General features: G+C 42.8%; 2 long non-coding RNA genes across 2 annotated transcripts in view; one reads left to right on the top strand and one right to left on the bottom strand.

Annotated features, from left to right (window-relative positions):
* The window catches only part of LOC119858506, a 198,326-nt gene that overhangs the window by 98,747 nt on the left and 74,696 nt on the right, over positions 1 to 24,883 (top strand). The gene's annotated exons all lie outside the window — the stretch shown is intronic.
* LOC122461175 lies at positions 1,300 to 22,969 on the bottom strand. The gene is made up of 3 exons (XR_006282958.1): positions 22,343 to 22,969; positions 18,453 to 18,569; positions 1,300 to 1,335 (listed from the first exon to the last, which is right to left on the bottom strand). It is a non-coding gene; the product is annotated as an uncharacterized LOC122461175 (long non-coding RNA).

Genomic DNA, 24,883 nt, shown 5'->3' with positions numbered 1-24,883 from the left:
TCATCAAGTCCAACACTCTCTCCTCTCCCCCACCCCGCACTAAGGCAGGACCAAATATATTCACTGGCTAGATTTTTACAGTATTTTTTTGAGGGCTGTGGAAAACATTATCATGCGAACCTCAAAATAAGCAAAACGTTTCATGTTTTAGATTTCTTAACAAAATTGAAACCCAGACGAGTTTGTCAAAAACTTTGGGAATATCCTTATATAAAATGTATACAGTACCAAAGATGTGCATGGTGCATTATAGGAAAATAAGAGAACTCAGCCTGTGGTCTGCTAAGCTTACATGCCCCGTCAGTGGTATCAAACTCATCCTGTGTAGAGGGACAAAATCCACTTTGAATTATGGTCTGTCGGGCAGGGAATAAATGTGGCCTATACATTATTCTCAATCCACATAATTAGGTATAATTGCAAGTTCAGCTGGGATACTTTCAATCAAAATTTAGGTGGGATTTGCTGATCTAATATTTTGAAAGTCTCCAGAGTTTTCTTTGGGAAAGATTTTAGAACCCTTACTTACACTTGAGCTAGACCTAAGAGTACTTCCACTGACTCCAATGGGTCTGCTCATCGAGTATGGTATTTCTCAATGCAAGGATGTCAGAATCTAACCCTCTAAAAACGGGGTAGTCAATAGGTGGACCGCGGGTCAAATCCAGATCTCCAGATGCCTTTGAATGAACCACAAAATCTTTTTATTTACTTATTATCATTAGTTATTTTTTAAAATTATTTTCTCTGGAGTCTGGACCTTTGTGACGTTCCCCTTGTGTTATCTGCTAGGTCACTCCAATCCTCAATTCTAGGAGCCAGCCTTACCCTACTCTGCTGTGAGAACCCCCATTTCCGGGCTGTTCTTGCACAGCTTCTGGCATGTAAGCTGCTTCTTGGATTGTGTAACCAAATGACACTACTCAATGCAATCCCAGGAACCTGCGTCTTGCAGTGTCCAGTTATGCCCGCTGGACGCTGCAAGCTTACATGAGTTCATCAATTTAACAAAGAAATTGATATGTACCAGTCCTTTTATCCCAAGGGAAGTCTCTGACATGCTTCAAACCACATGCACTGCTTCAGGTAGAATAAACAAACAAATTTATTAACTACAAAGATAGATTTTAAGTGATTATAAGTCAAAGCATAAGAAGTCAGACTTGGTCAAATGAAATAAAAGTAAAACACGTTCTAGCAATTCTAAGACATTCCAAGCTGATCTTAACACTTTCAGTGCCCTTACAAACTTAAATGCTTCTCACCACAGGCTGGTTGGTTGCCCTTCAGCCAGGCTCTCCCCTTTGATCAGCGCTTCAGTCACTTGTTGGTGATCTGTAGATGGAGGTGGAAGAGAGAGAGTTTTTCCTGGGCTTGTTTTAAGCCATGAGGACACATTTTAAGCCTCATAACTATATACATGAAATTACAACCTATAACATTACTATAACAACAATTCTCAGTGCATCGTGAGTTACTACAGAAAATTCTTTCCTGGGTATCTGGCTAGTGAATCTTGCCCATATGCTCAGGGTTTAGCTGATCGCCATATTTGGGGTCGGGAAGGAATTTTCCTCCAGGGCAGATTGGAGAGGCCCTGGAGGTTTTTCGCCTTCCTCTGTAGCATGGGGCATGGGTGACTTGAGGGAGGCTTCTCTGCTCCTTGAAGTCTTTAAACCATGATTTAAGGACTTCAATAGCTCAGACATAGGTGAGGTTTTTCGTAGGAGTGGGTGAGTGAGATTCTGTGGCCTGTGCTGTGCAAGAGGTCGGACTAGATGATCAGAATGGTCCCTTCTGACCTTAGTATCTATGAATATATGAAACTATGTGAGCCTTCTGAAGACACCCGACACAACAAACTTTGCATTAATAGCACACAACCATATTATAAGGATGAGCATAGGGGTATAGGGTGTTCCCCCGAGATACAGCGTCACAACCTTGACTATACCTTGACCCAGAAATTTGGACCTTGACAAAAAATAATTGACTCCCCCTGCTCTAAAAGAAAAGCAAAGTTAGGTTTTCTGTGTGCTTGCAAATTGATTCCTGTATAATGTAACCTGCTCTGCTCCCTCCAGTGCCATATCTGTTGAAAATAATTAGCATAGAAAGGCCTCATTTTGTAGGGCTGTCAAGCCAATGTTTTTAATCAGCACTTATACTGAAAAATTGTTAGCATGAAAAAGTCAAGCACTGAAACATCTAACCCCTGAAGTCTAAGAAAAAGACCTTAATCAAAATGAATGCTCTTTATCAGGATAGATTTTAGATTAATAGATTTTAAGGCTAGAAGGGACCATTGTGATTTGCTAGTTGGTCCTGCATGACAGAACCTAGAACTTTTCCTTATGAATTCCAGTTCCAAGCATATCTGAAAAAACAACAATTTTCGATCTTAATTTTAACATTTTTAGTGATGGAAACTCCATCACAACCCTTGGTAAATTAACTGCTGGAACAATTACCTTCACTGTTAAAAAATGTGTGACTTATTTCTGGTCTGCAGTTGTCTAGCTTTAACTGTCAGCTACTGGATCTTGTTATAGCTTTGTTGTCTAGATTGAAGAGACCTCTATGATCAGATTTCTGTGCCCCTGGGAGGAACTTGATCTAGTCACCACTTAAACTTCTCTTTGATAAGCTAAATAGATTGAGCTCTTTATGTCTCCAAGTAGAAGGCATGTCTTCCAAATCCTTTAATCATTCTCATAGCTTTTCTCTGAATCCTTTCCAGTTTTTCCAATATCCCTCTTGAATTGTGGACATCAGAACTGGCCACAGTCTTCTAGTAACAGGTTTCAGAGTAGCAGCCATGTTAGTCTGTATTCGCAAAAAAAAAAAGGAGTACCTGTGGCACCTTAGAGACTAACAAATTTATTTGAGCATAAGCTTTCATGAGCTACAGCTCACTTCATCGGATGCACTTCTAGTAATAGTTACAACAGTGCCTAATACAGAGGTAATATAACCTCTCTACTCCTATCCAGATTCTCCTCTTTATGCATCCAACAATTGCGTTAGCAGTATTACCAACTTCCAGAGATCAAAAATCATGAGTCGGACCCCCCAAAATCATGAGATTGGCTCCAAAATCATAACATTTAAAGAAGATTACAGTATATTGTGTTTTTAGATCAGTCTCTTGTGTTTTGAACTCCACTGCCCGTCCCCAGGGTGTGTGCATGTGAAAATGAGTGTTACCTACTCTTCCACATGTATTGGATAAGGTGACTTTGGCATATGCTGCAGGAGCTCTCACCCCCACATCTGCTCGTCTCATGCCCAGCAATTAATCCTGTCCCCCAGATCCCCCATCAGTAAGGCTAAGATTTTGTCACAGTTATTTTTAGTAAAAGTAAACAAAAATTCACAGAGCCCATGACCTGTCCATGACTTTACTAAAAATAACTGGGGGTGGGGCTAAGTAGGGGGGAGGAATGGAGTCCCTTGGGCAGGGGAAGGGTGACTGACAGGCCAAGACCCTCGCCATGGCGGGGGGCACAGCCCTGGCTCCAGCGGCCGCAGAGGGGGGCACAGTCCGGCTGCAGTCCCCCACTACTGCTCCACCCGCAAACCGCAGGACAGGAGCTGCAGGGTCCTGGTTCCAGCCATCCAACCCCAGTTGCAGCAGGGCAGGGGCGCACAGTCCCGTCTCCAACCCCGGCTTCAGCTGCTGACAGCTGAAGTGGAAGAAGTCACGGAGGTCCAGTAAAGTCACAGAATCCATGACTGCCATGACCTCTGTGACTAAATCATAGCCTTATCCATCAGTTCTCTCCTCTGACCCAATCCCCCTCAATTCAATCCCCCAGGCCCCATCTTCACCACCCCATCAGTTCAGCCCTCCTACCCCATCGACCCTCACTGCCCTCAGTTCACCTCCCAGCATTCACCCCATCTGCTCAGGACCCACCGTCAGTACAGCCCCCCACCCTCCTCACTTTAACTCCCTGGCAGGTCCCAGCCTCATCTCTGCTCCTTTGGGTTTTTCACCTTCCCCAGGCCTTTAGGGGCTGCAGTGGGGTCCCACTTCCCCGGCTGGCAGAGGAGCAGCTTTTGTGGGAGCTGACAGCTGGAGCCCCAACCAGCCATGTCTAGAGTGGTTGATAGGATTTCTAAGTAAAATTAAGCCTCGTTTTTAGAACTCAGATGTCAGGATTTTTTTTTCATTTGATTCAATTCCTTATTTGAAGGTTGGCCCTCCTCCCTTCTTTACATCTCTGATGAAGTTTCTCTTCCCTGCTGGTGTGTAGCCACCCTGTCTCTTGTTAGCTTGGTTTCAGAGTAGCAGCCGTGTTAGTCTGTATTCGCAAAAAGAAAAGGAGTACTTGTGGCACCTTAGAGACTAACAAATTTATTAGAGCATAAGCTTTCGTGAGCTACAGCTCACTTCATCGGATGCATTTGGTGGAAAAAACAGAGGGGAGATTGATATACACACACAGAGAACATGAAACAATGGGTTTATCATACACACTGTAAGGAGAGTGATCACTTAAGATAAGCCATCACCAGCAGCGGGGGGGGGGGGTTTAAGGAGGAAAACCTTTCATGGTGACAAGCAAGGTAGGCTATTTCCAGCAGTTAACAAGAATATCTGAGGAACAGTGGGGGGTGGGGTGGGGGGGAGAAATAACAGCCCCCCAATCTGAAGCAAATACTCACCAGCAACCACACACCACACAACAGAACCACTAACCCAGGAACCTATCCTTGCAACAAAGCCCGTTGCCAACTCTGTCCACGTATCTATTCAGGGGATACCATCACAGGGCCTAATCACATCAGCCAGACTATCAGAGGCTCGTTCACCTGCGCATCTACCAATGTGATATATGCCATCATGTGCCAGCAATGCTCCTCTGCCATGTACATTGGCCAAACTGGACAGTCTCTATGTAAAAGAATGAATGGACACAAATCAGACGTCAAGAATTATAACATTCAAAAACCAGTTGGAGAACACTTCAATCTCTCTGGTCACTCGATTACAGACCTAAGAGTGGCTATCCTTCAACAAAAAAGCTTCAAAAACAGACTCCAACGAGAGACTGCTGAATTGGAATTAATTTGCAAACTTGATACAATTAACTTAGGCTTGAATAGAGACTGGGAATGGATGAGTCATTACACATAGTAAAACTATTTCCCCATGTTATTTCTCCCCCCCACCCCACCCCCCACTGTTCCTCAGATATTCTTGTTAACTGCTGGAAATAGCCTACCTTGCTTGTCACCATGAAAGGTTTTCCTCCTTTCCCCCCCTGCTGCTGGTGATGGCTTATCTTAAGTGATCACTCTCCTTACAGTGTGTATGATAAACCCATTGTTTCATGTTCTCTGTGTGTGTATATCAATCTCCCCTCTGTTTTTCCACCAAATGCATCCGATGAAGTAAGCTGTAGCTCACGAAAGCTTATGCTCTAATAAATTTGTTAGTCTCTAAGGTGCCACAAGTACTCCTTTTCTTCTTGTTAGCTTGATAGCTTTCGCAAAAAGAAAAGGAGAACTTGTGGCACCTTAGAGACTAACAAATTTATTAGAGCATAAGCTTTCGTGAGCTACAGCTCACTTCAGCTTCGTTATTCTGATATGTAAATGAATTGAATTCTCATTGTCTTTTAAGTACTTTGGAATTAACTGCCTGGTGGAGGAACCACATTCTTTTGTTTAGGCTGGGGTAACTCCTGTGTGAGTGAAAACACATTTGTGCCACAACTGATTAAAAAAAAAAATCCTGACATTTGAGTTTTATCATGAGATCATGAGTGAGACTTAATTTAATTCAGAAATTGCAACTCTCATGATCAGTTGGCGGCACCTCTGTACTTCTGGCACATTTGCACTGGGAGTTCATGACAAGCTGATTATCTGTCATTTGTAATGTGGTAGTATCCAAAATGGGTGAGGTGCTGTCCCCTGTTATAAATGTGGCAATCTCTTTCTCCAAGAGCTTGCAATCTAAAATACTCTGGCCACAAGTTGCTGTACATTTTCACAGTTGGTGTCCTGTATACTGTTCCCAATAATAAACCACTAATTTTCTGATATGGATTCCCATGTACCACACAGTTCCTTGGTTCTAGAAAAGAAAAGTGCTTCAAATAGACCATCAGAGAGAACATATCACAGCCTACTTCCTCTTAGAATATTCGCAAAAAGAAAAAGAGTACTTGTGGCACCTTAGAGACTAACAAATTTATTTGAGCATAAGCTTTCATGAGCTACAGCTCACTTCATCGGATGCATTCAGTGGATGCTGTAGCTCACAAAAGCTTATGCTCAAATAAATTTGTTAGTCTCTAAGGTGCCACAAGTCCTCCTTTTCTTTTTGCGGATACAGACTAACACAGCTGCTACTCTGAAACCTGTCTTAGAATAGTGGACCTTTACATTGGGTTCTTATTGTACTACAGCTAATACTATTTGAACAGAACAGGTGTGAGCACAAGCAATACACATCTGAGAACATTAAAAGGATATCAGGGAAATAGTGAAGAAAAGAAAAACAAGATAGTAGGAGATGCTGAGTTTTTGTGAGTTTCCTCAAATAAAGACTCCAGTTCAATACTACTGAGCACTAAGGTCTGACTACAACCACTTTTCTGGAATGTATTCCTCTGTTCTGCCCCTCTCCCTCTCCTGAACCTGAGTGACTTTACCATTCACCACATTATCCAGAATTCATACTTTCTTCCAAAAGTTCCCATCAACTCACAAGAAAATTCTCCAAAGAAAAATCATCAGCCCCAGAGGAGTCAGAAGGGATAAAACGAATCAAAATCCAAACAAAACAAAATGAAAAAAAATGCCCAAGAGAGAATAGAAATTGAATGCCATAGGGAGAACTCAGGAAAAGTGCTGCGTGTGTTAGCCAGCAAATATTAAACAATATTAACTTCTTAGCAACAATAATTCTGTTTTGTTTAACTCACAAATGATACTGTAAGCAGATACGTATTTTGGGGGCAGATAAGGTTTTCATTGGACAGTTCTGTTATTGGCTTAGGACTTTGCAATTAACTTGTATTTATCTATGGGATGAAAATATGACATGTATTTGCGTCTAACTGAGGCGGAGGTTAAATATAAGGCTGTCTGTAATATTCCAGTTCCCTGTTAAATCTAAATCTGAATACACTGGGCCCCATTCTGCCCTCACATATATCTGTGCTAATCCTAATGAAATTGGAAAGTGTGGAATAACAGAGGGAAGAATATAGCTTCTGTCTCCCTCTCAGTAGAAGTAGCTTCTGTCTACCTCTCTTACTTCCTTTACTTCCTTTATCTCAATGCTGAGCTAGTAAAAATCTCTTGATGCAATTGTTTGAGACTAAACTGGCAAATCTTACAACGTATGTTTAATCTGGTCTTTGTAGGGCACATCCATTTATTTTCCCCATGTATCAACTAAAGAATAATAATAGCACTATCTTTCTGAAGGTCACCCAGACCTTTTATAGAAAGATTCCTTAAAACCCCGTCCCTGAAATTCCTTTCATATGGATGCATTGCAGCACCTTGTATGCAATTAATTGCAAAATCAGACCCTATAAGAACTACAACACAGCTATGGGGGCCAGCGGGTAGGTATTATACATCTTCTGCAGATGGGCAAACTGAGGCACAGAGAAATTAAGTCATTTGCCCAAGATTACACTGCAGGTCAGTGGCAGAACTGGGACTAGAACCCGGAAGTCTTGGCTCCATTATCCTAATCTAAATACTCGACTCCTTTTCACCTTCTGCTGCAAGTACCCTTAAGCTATTGAATGGTGTATTTTTAAAAAATAGATAAAGATCAAATATGCATAAACCAAACTTAGTGATTTACCAGAGATTGAAGAATCTAAGATACTAATATCAATTAGCTATTTTGGGTCTAACATGAAATAAGATGAAGGTCTCTCCATCCAGTTCCTGGTGGACAGGTGTCCCTTCACAAAACCCAATGTCACATTTGCCTCTTTTGTTGACAACCCCAGCAGGGAAGCCAAAGACTAATGGGCCAAAGCATTCCTCTCTTGCCCCCTTATAGTCACTCCATCTGATGTTTCAGGTACACTGAAGGAGGAAATGGGGCAAAGCTTGCACTGCTACTGCCACTACTAAACCAGCTTTGTGAATCATTACAAGATTTCAGTCTCCAGGGCTTCAAGCCAGAACCTCTCACCAGGGCTAAACTCCCCACAACACAAATAAAAAACAAACTAAAACACACCCTACCCCTTTGAAAAGAAGGGACAGGCCATTGATCCATGCTCAGCATCTCATATAAGGAGTGGAATTCATTCCTCAGTAATCAGGAAAATTAAATAAAGCTGATGTTGCAGAACATACACATCTAAATATAGTTATTTTAAAAGTCCCTGTTAAATTCCTGGATTAGGTGTACAAGAAGAGCATGTCTTTCATATGAAATTGCCTTTCAGCCCAGCAGCATGTCCCTCCATTTAGGGGGAGAGGTATCTGAATGTTTGGGATTTCTTTAGTTTCTTTCTATGTGAATTTGAACACATCGCACCCACAAATTCCACTCTGAGTCACACACTTGAACCCAACAATTTCAAAGCAAAGCTAAATTGAGATGGCCAGAACTGCACATCAGAGTATGAAAACCACATCCCTCACATGATTCCAGCACAGCTCCAGAAGATAGTGGATTTTCATGCAAATCCTGGCAGTGTGACAGGGTCAGGCCGGATGGCTACAGGAGAGTAATAGAAGGCAGATATATTAGCTCCAGGCTAAGTAGGTCCCTTTTCCCTGGGTAAGGTAACAGGGATGGTTCCAGAACAATCAGGAACCTTCTGGAAACAATTAAGACAGACGGGGTGATTAGCTGCAGGTTTTCTAATCAAGAAGCTGCTAGAATCAATTAAGGCGGGCTAATCAGGGCACCTGGGTTTAAAAAGGAGCTCACTTCAGTTTGTGGTGCACGTGTAAGGAGCTGGGAGCAAGAGGTGCTAGGAGCTGAGAGTGAGAATGTATACTGTTGGAGGATGAGGAGTACAAGCATTATCAGACACCAGAAGGAAGGTCCTATGGTGAGGATAAAGAAGGTGTTGGGAGGAGGCCATGGGGAAGTAGCCCAGGGAGTTGTAGCGGTCACACAGCTGTTCCAGGAGGCACTCTAGACAGCTGTATTCCACAGGGCCCTGGGCTGGAACGCGGAGTAGAGGGCGGGTCTGGGTTGTCCCCAAACCTCCCAACTCCTGGTCAGACATAGGAGGAGTTGACCTGGACTGTGGGTTCACGAAAATGGTCAAACTGATGGCTGCCGTGAAGCTCCAAGGCGAGCAAATCCACCAATAAGCACAGGACCCACCAAGGTAGAGGAGGAACTTTGTCATAGCAGTTTGAGAGGTTCATCAGCCTGGATGAATTGTTCACATGACATTGTTCATGTTTTTTGATGAAACTGAGCAAGATGAACTGGAAATCTTTTTAAAACCAAGCAATGAAATTCTATTAAAGATCCTGAGTCATTCACAAAGCATATGTGCAGGCTGTGTGCTTTCTATATCTCCAACTGGTTTATATTATCCTGACTCACAAGGGGTTTGTGAGGATAACCTAATGTTTGTACAATACAAGTGGAAGTGCAATATGTAAAGTTTTATGACTTTGAGTCAGTTCCTTGCTACTCACATTGCATGACTCAAGTAAAGAGTTCTGTGTTTCCCTCTAAAACCTACAAAATTGTCATAATGCAGCAACTTTCACATCTTTAGATATTTCATGTGTCTACAGCTAACGCAGGAGAAATGCCAATGCTTGAACTTAACTCTTAACAGTTTCATCTTTCAGATAGGCAAATGTGTTTATTTTCAATAGGAGCAAAACTTCACTCTTCATTCTATTAGGAGAAAAATATCCTCCCAATCTTAGAAAAGAGGAGTAGATATTAATAGTGAGCCAAATTCAGCTTATGAAGGGTGGCATAGGTTTAATTTAGGGCAGGATATATGGTTTAATATGTGCAGGCACAAGAGCTTGGATAGAAATTACCGGGGATATTATTAACCTCTTACTTCAGAGTTTAAGTTAATTATTGGGAGCGTCAGGAAGAAATTTCTACCCCTTGTCTTATTGCATAGTTAGGAAAGGTGCATTATGAAGGTTTTATATTTTTTCCTTGAAGTATCCAGAAGTAATGGTAGGACCTCTGGGTAGGACACGCGGGTTGGAAGGAGCAAGCACAAGTGAACCAGATGTTTAGTGGATGCCCCTGTGGTGAAATCCTGGCTACATTAAGTCAATGGCATAACTCCTATCAACTTCAATGGAACCAGGATTTCACCCCCAGGCTCTGTTTATCCTACATCCAACCCATCTTTATTGCTCAGGAAAGGGAAGTAAAGAAAGTTTTATGGTTTTCCTGAATTAAAAGAACAAACTGATCCTGCTTGCATGGTTGGTGCTTGTGCTCAGATATTACAGCGATAAGGGTCATATAAATAGGTAGAAAGATAGGCAGATAATTCCAGTCTGGAGAGTCTATTAGGGGAACTGTAATAAAGAAGTCCTAATGTTAAATCCTTATCTCCTTATTTTCAAGCAAAGCTCACATTGCCTTCATTTAGACCTGTTAGATCATTTTTCTTCCAGTACCAAGTTGTAATCAACAGTACATTCCCCAGGGTTACATCAAGAGGAGGTTTAGTTTAGTTTAGTTACTAATTGTTTTATTAGGGATAAAATTGTTGGAAAACACAAATTATTTTCTGAACATAAGAATGGTCATGGTCCATCCAGCCCAGTATCCTGACAGTGGCCAGTGCCAGATGCTTCAGAGGGAATGAACAGAACAGGACAATTTATTGAGTGATCCATCCCTGGTCATCCAGTCCCAGCTTCTGGCAATGAGAGTCTTAGGGACGTCCAGCGCATGGGGTTGTGTCCCTGAGCATCTTGGCTAATAGTAATTGATGGACCTGTCCTCCATGAAATTATCTAATTATTTTTTGAACCCAGTGATACTTTTGGCCTTCCCAACAGCACCTAGCAACAAGTTCTACAGGTTGACTGTGTGTTGTGTGAAGAAGTATTTCCTTATGTTTTTTTTAAACCTGCTACCTGTTAATTTCACTGGGTGACCCCTGGTTCTTGTGTTACATGAAGGGGTAAATAACACTCCTTATTCACTTTATCCACATCATTCATGATTTTATAGACCTCTGTCATATCCCCTTAGTCCTCTCTTTTCTAAGATGAACAATACCAGTCTATATAATCTTTCCTCTTATGGAAGCTATTCCATAACCCTAATAATTTTTGTTGCCCTTCTCTGTATTTTTTCCAATTCTAATGTTCTTTTTTGAGATGGGGCAACCAGAACTGCACGCAGTATTCAAGATGTGGACATATCATGGATTTATATAGTGGCATTATGATAATTTCTGCCTTATTATTGCAGTAGTTCTGCAATTTCATCTCTGAATTCCTTCAGAATTCTTGGGTGAACACTGTCTGGCCCTGGTGACTTATTATCTATCCCTTTCCTAATAGTTCCTAACATTCTCTTAACTTTTTCGATTGCCACTGCACATTGAGCACATATTTTCATAGAACTATCCACAATAATGCCAAGATCTCTTTGTTGAGTGGTAACAGCTAATTTAGATTCCATCATTTTGTATGTATAGTTGGGATTATGTTTTCCAGTGTGCAGTACTTTGCATTTATCAACATTGAATTTAACCAGCCATTTTGTTGCCCAATCATCCAGATTTATGAGATCCCTTTGTGACTCTTCACAGTCAGATTTGGAAGCATCTGCAAACTTTGCCACTTCACTATTTAGCCCTTTTTCCAGATCATGTATGAGTATGTTGAACAGCACTAGTCCCAGCACAGACCCTGGGGGGACCCAGCTGTTTGCCTCTCTCCACTGTAAAAACTGACCATTTATTCCTACCCTTTGTGTCCTATCTTTCAACCAGTTACTGATCCATTAAAGGACATTCCCTCTTGTCCCACGACTGCCTACTTTCTTAAGAGCCTTTGGTGAGGGATCTGGTCAAAGTCTTTCTGAAAGTCCAAGTACACTATATTCACAGGATCACTCTTGTCCATATGTTTGCTGACCGCCTCAGTGAATTCTAATAGATTGGTGAGGCATGGTTTCCTTTTACAAAAGTCATGCTGACTCTTCCCCAACGTGTCATGTTCATTTATATGTCTGATAATTCTGCTCTTTAATATAGTTTCAACCAATTTGCCTGGCACAGAAATTAGGCTTACCTACCTGTAATTGCCAGGATTGCCCTCGGAGCCATTTTCAAAAATCAGCATTACATTAGCTAGCCATCGGTCATATGGTATAGAGACTGGTTTAAGCAATAGATTACAAACCACAGTTAGTAGTTCTGCAATTTCATCTTTGAGTTCCTTCAGAACTCTTGGGCGAACGCCATCTGGCCCTGGTGACTTATTACTGTTTAATTTATCAGTTTGTTCCAAAACCTCCTCTACGACATCTCAATCTGGACAGTTCATAGAATCATAGAATATCAAGCTTGGAAGGGACCTCAGGAGGTCATCTAGGCCAACCCCCTACTCAAAGCAGGACCAATCCCCAATTTTTGGCCCAGATCCTCAAATAGCCCCCTTGAGGATTGAACTCACAACCCTGGGTTTAACAGGCCAACATGCAAACCAGTGAGTTATCCCTCTCCCTAAGAGTTGTCTCTTAAAAAGATTTGTCTCCTCAGATTTGTCTCCTAAAAAGAATGGCTCAGGTGTGAGAATCTCACTCATATCCCTACAGTGAAAGACTGATGCAAAGAATTCGTTTAACTTCTCGTGAGGGCCTTATCTTCTTTGAGATTTCGTTTAGCAACTCAGTCTTCCAGTGGCCCTACTGCTTGTTTGGAAGGCTTCCTGCTGCTGATGTACTTTAAAAAATTGCTGTTAGTTTTTGTGTCTTTTGCTAGTTGCTCTTTGAATACGTTTTTGGCCTGCCCAGTTATACTTTTTCACTCGACTTGCCAGAGTTTATGTTCCTTTCTAGGCAGCAGTTCTGCAGAAAAGGATCTAGGGGTTACTGTGGACGAGAAGCTGGATATATGTGCCCTTGTTGCCAAGCAGGCTAAAAGCATTTTGGGCTGTATAAGTAGGAGCATTGCCAGCAGATCGAGGGATTTGATCCTTCCCCTCTATTTGGCATTGGTGAGGCTTATCTGGAGTACTGTGTCCAGTTTGGGGCTCCACACTATAAGAAGGATGTGAAAAAATTGGAAAGAGTCCATTGGAGGGCAACAAAAATGATTAGGGGGCTGGAGCACATGACTTATGAGGAGAGGCTGAGAGAACTGGGATTATTTAGTCTGCAGAAGAGAAGAAGGGGGGGAGATTTAATAGCTGCTTTCAACTACCTGAAGGTGTCCAAAGAGGATGGATTTTGGCTGTTCTCAGTGGTAGCAGATGACAGAACAAGGAGTAATGGTCTCAAGTTGCAGTGGGGGAGATTTAGGTTGGATATTAGGAAAAACTTTTTCACTAGGAGGGTGGTGAAGCACTGGAATGGGTTACCAAGGGAGAAGGTGGAATCTCCTTCCTTAGAGGTTTTTAAGGTCAGGCTTGACAAAGCCCTGACTGGGATGATTTAGTTGGGGATTGGTCCTGCTTTGAGCAGGAAGTTGGACTAAATGACCTCCTGAGGTCCCTTCCAACCCTGATATTCTATGATTCTGTTTTCTTCAGTAGGATTTGAATTCCAATTTTTAAAGAATACCTTTCTGCCCCTTCTTGCCTCTTTTTAAAGAGCCTTTTTCTCATTTTTGTGTAGTTCCCCTTTTTAAAGTTAAATACAACTGTGGTAAGTTTCTTTGGTATCCCCCCCCCCCCACAAGGATGTTACATTTATTACATTATGGTTGCTTTTACTGAGAGGTTCAGCTATCTTCACCTCTTGGACTAGATCCTGTGCAGCATTTAGGACTAAATCAAGAATTGCCTCTCCCCTTGTGAGTTCCAGGACTAGCTGCTCCAAGAAGCAGCCATTAGTGGTGTCTAGAAATTTTATCTCTGCATCCTGTCCTGAGGTGACAAGTATCCAGTCAATATGGGGATAGTTGAAATCTCACCTTCTTATTGGGTTTTCTCTTTTTGTAGCCTTTCTAATCTCCCTGAGCATTTCACAGTCACCCTCAATTTTCTGACATATGTATTAAAACAAGTATTAAATAAAAAATGTAAAAGACAAGGGAATACTGTAGAATGAAGATGGTGTAAATGACAACTCATAATTCACAGCCTGTGAGTTACTGGAGGTATGCATAGGGGCCAGATCATCAGCTGGTATAAATTGCCATTGGCTTCAATGGAGCTATGCTGATTTACACCAGTTTAGGATCCGGCCCAGTTATTTTTATAAACGTTATCAGTTTTTTAAAAAAATAGTTAATCCCATTGGCCCATAAATGACACAAATTAGGGATCTGCTGCTACTTTCCTTGGGAGCTTATTCCACAGTCGTACAGTTCTCACCATTAAGACATTTTTCTGGATTGTCATCCTGCATTTTCTGTTTCAAAACTTCATTCCATTTTTCCCAGTTGGACTCCTTGGACCTCCTTAAACGGTTCCTCTCCTTTCTTGGTGTTTTCACCTGCCAGATCCTGGCTAGCTATTATACTCTCCCCGTCATCCATTTGGCCATGCCACTCATACTTACTTTTTTTAATAATTCCTTATAAATCAATCGCTCATTTTTATCCTTTTCTTCTCAATTTTTGACACATTGCTGGCACTGACATGCCCAGCTGTCAATGAGCTATAGAGAGGGTGTGCAGTGCTCCTGATCAATAAAGTTCCAAATCACTTTAGCTGTAGGTTGTTTTTATTAAAACCATGTTGCATTGCAAGCTCCTATCTAATTTACTGTCTACTGTCACCCTGAGATCCCTTTTGGCATTAATACTTAACCAATGATTCTCTTATTAAACATCTGTGTTTTATATTATTTTCATCCATTTTCCTAGGCTGAATTTCATTTATTACATGCTTATATTTGTAATATCCTTTATATTATTTCTCTGTCCTGGTGTTTGCAATACCTCCCAGGTTAGACCGATCATCTATGAATTTAATTAGCTTGCTCTTTACTCTTATTCAGGTCATTAATACAGTCCACCAGCAGCAAACTGAAAGGCTGGGCTTGAAGCAATGTATTCTGCGGGGAAGGATCAGACAAATGAACAGCATTAAGTATTAACAGAGGAATTGTTAAAATTAATACACTACCTAATTGAGGCAGCAGTGCTGATGGGATTTAAAGACTGGTGAAACTGAGACATGAACGTTTAGTCTCAGGTGGCAGTTTTGCAGATGAGTTTGGATTAAGCTGCAATGTATTCATGGCCCTGCCTGTTAAAGCTGTCAGAAGACAGTGTGAGGAATCCAGCCAAGATGTAACCCAAGAATGGATCAGCATCTCACCATTTCCCTGGGATAACACAAACAATAATCTAGCAGCATTCCTGAGACAGAAGTAGGGCATTTGAATGACAGAATGTAGCTGATAATCAAAACATAATCCTGGACTGAAGATAACTCTAAGGTTCTGGACCAGCATAAATAGATACCCTGAAAGCCCTCTAAATAAGATGAAAGAAGCAACAGAGCTGAAAAGATCCCTAGCTTGGATCTACTGTATATTTTGGTCCTTTGGCTGTTGGTCCCTCTGCATCAGCAGCGGTGGTGCCAATGTTCTGTTGATATTCCACTACAATCAATCAGTTGCTAGAACACGTTTTGCACATTCAGCAGCAGAGCAGGGTCCTTTGCCCAGTCATATCTGGAACATTCCTCAGCATGGCAGGTGCGTTCTACCCAGGTGTTCCTGGCTTATGTATCAGCAGCACAGTAGGTGCATTCTACCCAGATCTATCTGTCGACCTGTCTATCTTTGATTGATCAACCTAAGCATTTATATTGCATTCATCACCATAGACGGAGGGCCTGATTCACCACTGTGTTACTCTAGTTTTACATTTGTAACTCCGTTGATTTCACAACTGTAGTAACACAGTGGTTAAGCCAGACTTGAGTGCCTATGTGGAGCATTCAACAAATTCACAATACACTGGGAGTGTTCTTCCTGGAAAACCAGCCAGCTCAGCCTACAGCAGCAGCTGTATTCTTGCTGGATATACCTGGAACATTCAGCAGCACATTTCATTTGTTAAGAAACTCAGAAGTATATGGGATGGAACCTCCACCAGTCATTAAGAGAGAGAAAAGATTAATTCACAATGCAGGATAAAATTAAACACTCAGATCTGGGTAGTAATTTAAATGTATGGTATATACGGACATCAAAATTCTGAGAACTGGCAAATATAACTGGGCTGTCAACAGATTAGCTGGCCCTCAAGGCAAGCTGGGCTGAGCCTTGCCTGTGACTTTCCAGTTTGCCCTCAGCTGACTGGTAATATGGCAGCATAATGATAATTAATGCCCCCAGCTGTGAAAGGGTCAGGACAAGACTATATGAACTGAGTGGACAATGCAGTTAGAGAACGGAGACTCAGGAGAGAGGCATAAGAAGAGTTTCCTCTCTGGGAAAGGCCTAAAGAAAGTTGGATTGGAAGAGACCACCAAGGAACAGGTTAGGCTTCTGTGGATGAAACCCTAAGATAGGGCCGGTCTGGGAGATCTCTGAGGTAAACTGCGAGTGTCCCTGGGGAAGGGAGGCAGTAAGGGAGTCCTACTGAACAAAAACAGCAGAGGCAGAATGCTGCAGGACCCAGGAGTGGAGGCAAAGCAGAAGAATTTAGAGTGGCCTGAGAGGGGCAGAAGAGTTATTAGTTTGAAGCTATTGCAAAAGGGCGGGGCTTGAACTTAATGTGACTTGGCCGGATGGCCAGTCATGGAAGACGCGGCCAGTCATGGAAGACCCAGACAGTCTATTGTGGGGCCAAGGAAGTGGCTGTGGCAGTGGGGTGCTAGAAGTGAAGTCCCCAGCAATTCTATGGCCTCATGCTAGGAGGTGCTATGGTGAAAAGAGCAACAGCCTACAGGGGCCAGACATTCTGCCCCTGTAATTTGCTTTAGGTCATCTAAGTGAGTGAGAGAACTAGTGTGATGCAAAAGAATTCTGATGCCCAGGGGTTAAAACAAAGGGGGCAGCTCCCCCTCTCCTGCAGCTTGGGTAGCCAATACTCTTCCTCAGACCCCCTCCTTAATGACTATTGAGATGAGACCTTCCCTCCTGTTTCAATCTACTTTAATCTACATGGCTAGGGAACAATCATGTTTTCATGGGGTCACAGCTTTAATTGATGATGACAGTAATTATAACATATGATGAATCCTTCCCACACCATCAAATGTTGCTTAGGGCATGAACAAGGTTCTGGCATCCCTGGCTATTCAGGGCTGCTCTTTGCATGGCATGAAACTATTAACATTTCTTCCCCCTCCCCTCTAGAAAAACCCCTCTGAAACCAGTGAAGTTTCTCTATGAAAAAGGAGAAACTTCCACCCCTCAAAGAAGATGGTACCTATGAGAGAAAGTAATGGTGGCCCATTGAAGAGCAGGGGCCTGCAGTGGTAATGCAAAGAGTGAAGCAAATCAGGGATGTATTTCAGGGCTGTGAAGATGTAGCTGGTGCTCCTGGTCAGTCTATTGGTGCAAGGCCATAGGTAAGAAGGTGACTGTAGCTTATTGGAGATTCAAATGTGGGAAGCGAATGATTTGATTCTAGGGTTGTGCATTGGGAAGGTGTTTCAGGGAGCTAGGGGGGCCCAGTAGAGGGTCATTGTGTGGAATGGAGGAGTTGGGAGTATTAGCAACTGGGGGATGTAGGTTTTCTGATGGAAGTTGAATTTTTGGGATGGCATAAGGGCTGGAGATGATTGAAAGTGCAGAAGGTGGTTGACAGTTGTAACCACTCATTTTCCCCCCCCAAAATTGATTGTTCTTCCCTTACTAAGGGCTTGTCTACACTTACCAGAGGATCGACGCTGCAGCAATCGATGCACCGGCAGTCGATTTATCAGGTCTAGTGAAGACCCACTAAATCGACCGCCGATCACTCTCCTGTTGACTCCTGTACTCCACCTGATCGAGAAGAGTAAGGGGAATCAACGGGAGAGTGTCTCCCATCAATGTCGCATAGTGTGGACTCTGCTGTAAATAGATCTAAGCTACGTTGATTTGAGTTACGCTATTCCCCTAATTCAAATGGCTTAGTTTAGATTGACTTTTCCCTTTAGTGTAGACAAGGACTCAGAGCCCCCAAAAGTTTTAGTTACACTTACAGGACACTTCAGTGGCAAATCTAGACTGCTGCTGGCTTATGCTGTGAGGATCTCTGGGAACATCTGGGTACTTCTAAACATCTGAGGACCTGTCCCACTACTCATCAGTAGGAGCAACACCGTGCCTCTACTGCAGATTCAGCACTACAGGATAGCTACTTGCTTGGACTAAGAACAGATGTGGGACTTGAATCAGCTGATGGTATGATTGGGACCTTGAGAATCAGTGTGGTTACTGCATCTCTCTTGGTCTCCATTAACATCTCCTTTCCACCTCTTCATCCCCCAGATTCCTGAGAAGAAATGAAAATGTTTTGCATGTCGTCTTTCTCCCAGTCTCCTTACTGGTTACTTGTAGGGATGGGAAGAGATCCCAACATCTCCAGTCTGTTTGCTTAGAGTTCTTTGTGCTGCCTCAAATGTTGCAATATGCAGTCTCTCAGTAAAAACAGCTATTATGTTAGAAGACTGGAGAGTAGCAAAAGGGGTATCTATCTTTGAAACAGGCGCTTAGGGTGTTCTTACCAGTGAGTCTTATCTCACTACCAGGTAAATTGGTGAAGTATGAAACCACTATATGCACATATCATGAAGGCCATTGGCTTCTGTAAAAAATTCATGCCTCTTTAATCTATTAGAATTCTTTGATCATGTCAATGAAACAGTGTCTAAAAGAGAACCAGCTGACCTTATTGGCCCAACACACTATTTAATTCAGTTTCACAGTGATGTAATTCCATTAAAATAAAAGTTCATGTGAACACTACTTTCCATGGTAGTGTGGTCCCATGGATTTGGCACTGGTCTGAGACACTGGAGATCTGGGCACTCTTCCTTACTATTTCTGACACAAGTGACCTGGGGCAAATCACTTAATATCTCTCTGCTTTAGTTTCTCAATCAGTAAAATGAGGCCAACAACCTCTATCGACTTCTATTAAGCATTTGAAGAGAGAGATTTGAAACATGCTATGTAAGTGCTAAATATTATCTGTTGTTGTTAGTGTTTGTTTAATGATTCTTTAGTGCAGAAACAAATTGGTCTCTTCCTTCCTCCACCCATCTCAGGGAATTTCTAGAGCCTGAATATATGATCCATTTTATAGGGAGCTAAATCAAGATGCAGGGATTATATTTCGGGACATGGATGTTCCTGGTTATGTTTGCAGATCTAAGCCATGTTCATATGGGCAGCAACAAGGTGAGATTGGCACTGCACTCCATGAAGTACATCTGTCTATTCAATGAGGCTCATTTAGTACAAAGACTTGATACTTGTCAAGTTGAATTAAAAGTCTGGAGTGTAAATCTGACAAGCTTCAGAGCAGTGTCCTTGAATTCAAAAAGAGTACAGCACTAACCTCCCTCCTTCCCCTCTCCCCCCTTTCATAACCAGAAAATGTTAAACGAATTGTAGAAGCTTTTACTCTTGAGGATTGAGACACTTTAAATTTAGTCTCTGTGACATTCCCCTCCAGTGTTATCAGGACTGGTGATCTGCTAGGTCACTCTAATCCTTGACTCTGGGAGCCAGCCTTACCCTGCTCTGCTGTGAGAACCTCCACTCCCGGGCTGTTCACGCTCAGCCTCTGGCATGTAAACTGCTCCTCAGATTGTGCAACCGAATGACACTGGCGAATATCTCTGGTCCCAGATGCAACTCTAGGAATCTGAGTCTTTCAATGTTCAGTTATGCCCACTGGTTGCTGCAAGCTTATATGAGTTCATCAATTTAACAAGGAAATTGATACGTACCAGGTTTGTTATCCCAAGGGGAGTCTCTGACACTCTTCAAACCAAACGCACTGCTTCAGTTAGAATAAACAAACAGATTTATTAACTACAAAGATAAATTTTAAGTGATTATAAGTCAAAGCATAAGAAGTCAGATTTGGTCAAATGAAATAAAAGCAAAAAGCATTCTAAGCTGATCTTAACACTTTTGATACCCTTACAAACTTAGATGCTTCTCATCACAGGCTGGCTGGCTGCCCTTCAGCCAGGCTCTCCCCTTTGATCAGCGCTTCAGTTGCTTGGTGTGGTGTCTGTAGATGTAGGTGGAAGAGAGAGGAAGAGCATGGCAAAAGTCTCTCACTTTTATCATGTCCTTTCTTCCCTCTTGGCTTTGCCCCCCCACTTCAAAGTCAGGTGAGCATTACCTCATCGCAGTCCCAAACTGACCAAAGGAAGGGGAGTGACTCAGTCAAAAGTCCAACACATAGATTCATAGATACTAAGGTCAGAAGGGACCATTCTGATCATCTAGTCCGACCTCCTGCACAGCGCAGGCCATAGAATCTCACCCACCCACTCCTATGAAAAATCTCACCTATGTCTGAGCTATTGAAGTCCTTAAATCATGGTTTAAAGACTTCAATCCTTTGTTGTTGCCTAGGCAGTGTCCTTTGTTCCTGTGAGGCTGGGCTGGGTTTGTCCCATACATGCCCTGATGAGGTGTGAACTGCCCCTCTGCTCTTGGAGAGTTTTTGTCTGGGCTTATTTTAAGCTGAGGACATTTTCCGCCTCATAACTATATACATGAAATTACAACCTATAATGTTACTATAACATTACCATAGCAACAATGCTCAGTACATCATGAGCTTTCTGGAGACACGTGACATGACAAACTTTGCATTAGATACCACACAATTATATTATAAGGATGAACAGAGGGGTGTAGGATGTTCCCACAAGGTACAGAACGTCACAGTCCCATTTACTTGTATTCATTTACAGGTCACTTGGACACAATCTCTAGCTCTCCTGAGTCCTATCATGTACCACAACCAAGACGATAAACTTGGAGAATCATGTGTAAAAAATAAACAAAAAAAACCCCAATCTTCATCTGAATAAGAGGTTTTTTTCTCTCTGTACCTGGCTGCAAAAAGCTGCTTGCAGCTTGAACCATTCTACTGAATTTATTGTTCCTGTCAATATTGCCTCTGGATTGAAAGTGAGGAGCCATCTTTTCACACATGTATTTACTGGAGCTGAGAAAAACAACTGGCCTGTGCTTGAGATAGGCAGCTATAAAAACCTGAGAACGGGGGAGCCCTTAAATTCAAGACAGGAAATAAATGCATATTGCACAGTGAAGGGATTTTCTATTCCTTCACAAACAGCAAGATTGACACCATGTTGTCTGCACTCCTAGTGAACCCTGTTGCTGTGTAGCATGGGCAAGGTTCGGGTCACATCTCTTCAGGATCAGTACCACATTATCAGTGGTCCCTTAGACATGCTGTGGACTTGATTGTGATCTCACATTGAGGTGACTTTGAATGTTTTTTTATGGAGTTGCTCCTGATTTTCATTGAGGTTAGTCTGGCCCTGGAGCTGCCTATACCATTAGCAGTAGCTGTGCTTAGTACTGGCTGTGTTGTTTATAAGTTAAATGTGTTTAATCTTCATACTAACAGCTCTCTTCTCTCTCCACGTCTGGGTCAGATCTCAGCTAGTCTTGGATGGGTGCATTTTGTAAAGTGGGAGGAGGGAATAAAGCATTTTCCACCTTTACCTATACCGGGGTGTATCAGGCATAATCCCAGTCCTTCATTCCTAGTCTAGGGGAAGTGAGTATGTACAGTCATGATGGTGAATTCAGTGAACGGGACAAGGAGGAACCTGGTGAATAGAGCTGCACCTGTGAGGCTAAGTATCAGGGGCAGTTCAGGCCTGCACTGCCTCAGCTCTGACAGAATTTCTGCCTGCCTTGAGCACAATGCCACTGGGAGCATTGGTCAGTGTACAGTCACCACTTGATCCATCAGCTGGAGAGGTAACTGAAATCCACGTTCTCATCTTAGGACTCTGGGAAAGTTCTGTCACTTATGATTCCATATCACTCTACAATCTCCCTGCTGAAACCCCAGTCCAGTCCTCAATCAGCTCTTGCTTTGAGGACTGCAGCAGCCTCCTCTCCTGTCCATCCGAAGTGCTGCAGCTAAAGTGACCTTCCTCTCCCACTGCTCTGACCATATCACTCTTCCTCTTCCTCCCACTAATCCTTTCTCTGGCTCCATCTCTGTTTCTGCATCAGGTTCAGGCACCTTGTCCTCACCTTCAAAGCTCTGCATTTTATGGTGCCATCTCAGCTCCTGTTTCCTCCTAGTGTTGTGCATGTGTTATGCCAACGGGCCCCGGTTGTTGGCAGGCAGTATCGAATCTGGGACCTCTGGAGTTTAGTGCAGGAGCCTCTATTGCATGAGCTAAAAGCCGTATGGCCCTTAGCTAAGGCTGTAGATCAGACTTATCTCTCTCTCTCTTTCTGCCACTAGATGGGACAGAACACCACACCCAGCAGGTGTGTGGGTTACATATGCACTCATATTTATGCACACATGATCTGTGCTCTCCCTAAGTCTATCTCCTTAAGTCCCTTTGTCTTTGTGTGTCTTGCTTTTTACACAACAAATAATTTGAAGAAACCACAAGGGCAGGGCTGCGTTCTTAATAACTGTTTGCTCAATATATGCAAGGCCTAGTTACATACAGACTGCTGCTTTGGCAAGTTTCTGGTAGTTTCTAAAAGCACAGAACACAGTGAGCACTACTTGAGGGCTCACAAACTATTTGAAGGGGTACTAACTTATTCCTATACATTAAAATCTTCTTCCAATCTCAGCTGCAAGCTCTTTCCCCTCCATCAGCTCCCTCCTTAAAGTTCACTTTTTTTCAGTAAGTCTTCCCTTGATCCTCTTCTCTCTTATGCCGAGCATGTCACCCAAGTAAGGAGCACGTGTCTTTGCCCCTTTTTAGTGGCTGGTCCATAGAAGAGGTCTGTGAATCTGCTACAACTATCACGTTGGAGATTTACCCCTTTAGCTCAAGTGGTAGAGCTTCATGCCTTTAACACGGAAGGTCCCGCATGCCAGCTGTGCTGGTGTTGGTTATATGTACTCCAATTCTTCTGCTACTCATATGTATTTGTGATAGAGAGGAACCCAAACATAAACTGGAATCCAAATTCCTCAGAGTTTGGAGAAGTTTGGATCTGAACTTGGTAGCTCAGGCCCATATCTGGTTTGTGTTTGTCTGAATTGTACTTAAGCACATTGGGGAGCATGGAGATTACCAGACTAGATCAGACCAATAGCCCATCTAGTTTAGGGTTCTGTCTATGACGGTGGCCAATAGCCACTGCTTGTACTGGTCCATAGTTGGCCATTTAGAAAGCTGTTTGAGTCTGATACAGCTGAAAAGTATCATGTCACTTACTTGATCTTCCAGTAGTGGAAAATAAGGCCCTACATATGGTTTTATCTATCTGAGTGCAGGAGCTGGTGACTTACCAGCACTAATGCTAGTACAGGAAAGAGGAGAGACAGATTTATGCACCCATAAGCTAGTTAGCAGGAAGGGGGAAGCCCATCATAATTTAATTAAACTAACATCAACTGCAAATCTCATGACCAAACATTTTGAAATTGGCAGAACACAAGAAAATAGCAGAAGTATGTACGGCAGATTCTGTCTTCATTTTCATGTGACTGAGTGTAATCCATGAAACACTGCCAAATTACAATATGTCTGACTTTCTGCCATCATGGGTTCAATAAGGAAATGATCCAAAAAAAAGAGACTGGTGCATCATAAGCAACTCATTGTTATGACTCTTTGATATACAGGGCACTGCTAAAAATGTGTTTCGGTTTTGAGATAATTAGATCCAGGCAGTCAGTAATCTTTAAGAATTAGGTAGTTATAGTCCTGGGGAAACAGATGGACTGATGTCAGTGGAAATGAAAGTGAGAAGAATGTAGCCATGTGTTTGTTTCTCAACTGTGATCTGTGGGCACCACCTCCATGGAGGAGAGAGGGTACTTGGTGCTCTATAAAGCCCTTAATTTTAGCCCTGCATAGTGACAAGTGCATCCTTGGCACTTAAATTATGGGATAGATTTTGTCTTTAGGCAGAAACCTGGGCAAGGGGTGAGGCATGAGCTGCACCACCAAGAGTAGCCCTTGGAGGCTGGGTGGGTCAGGTCCTCAACTGGTATAAGTTAGTGTAGTTCCATTTACTTCAATGGAGGTAGGTCTTGTGATTGAGGGACACACTGCTGATCACAGTTCCTTCTCTGCTTCCTTCTTGCTCCCAGGGATTAGTTGGCCTATACCATGGATAATTTATTACCCTCCCCACAGGCGGCAGAATTGGCAGAGGAGGAGGGGCTAGCACACCTCTCACTCGCATGAAACTATTCATATATACGTGGAGGATGAGAGCAGGACTCAGAGCAGGAGCGGTCACCAAGCATGCAGGCTCAGGATGGGGAGTGGGCCCTGGAGGGGCTGGAGTGGGCCTGGTAGCAGGTAGGAACTCTCAGGATCCTCCATCCCAGCCTGGAGTCAGTTCCCCTCTCCTCCCCCCGAGACTGAGTGTCACTACTTCCTCTCACTCCCCTTCCTATCCCTCCAGCCCCTCCCATTCCAAAGGAGCTTCTATCCCCCTCAACTCTCCCCGCATCCCACTACACTGGCTCTGCTACTCTGGCCAGTAAGTGTGAATGGGGGTGGGGGCAATGGAGCCAAAATCTATCAATTCCTCAACAGTCTATTCTGGAGAGGAAACAGTTGGGCATTGCTTACTCCTGTGCACCTG

The sequence above is a fragment of the Dermochelys coriacea genome, chromosome 7 (assembly GCF_009764565.3).
Source record: "Dermochelys coriacea isolate rDerCor1 chromosome 7, rDerCor1.pri.v4, whole genome shotgun sequence".
NCBI classification, from domain to species: Eukaryota; Metazoa; Chordata; order Testudines; family Dermochelyidae; genus Dermochelys; species Dermochelys coriacea.
The sequence above is the reverse complement of the archived record's forward strand: the minus strand, read 5'-3'. Positions and strand labels throughout refer to the sequence as shown.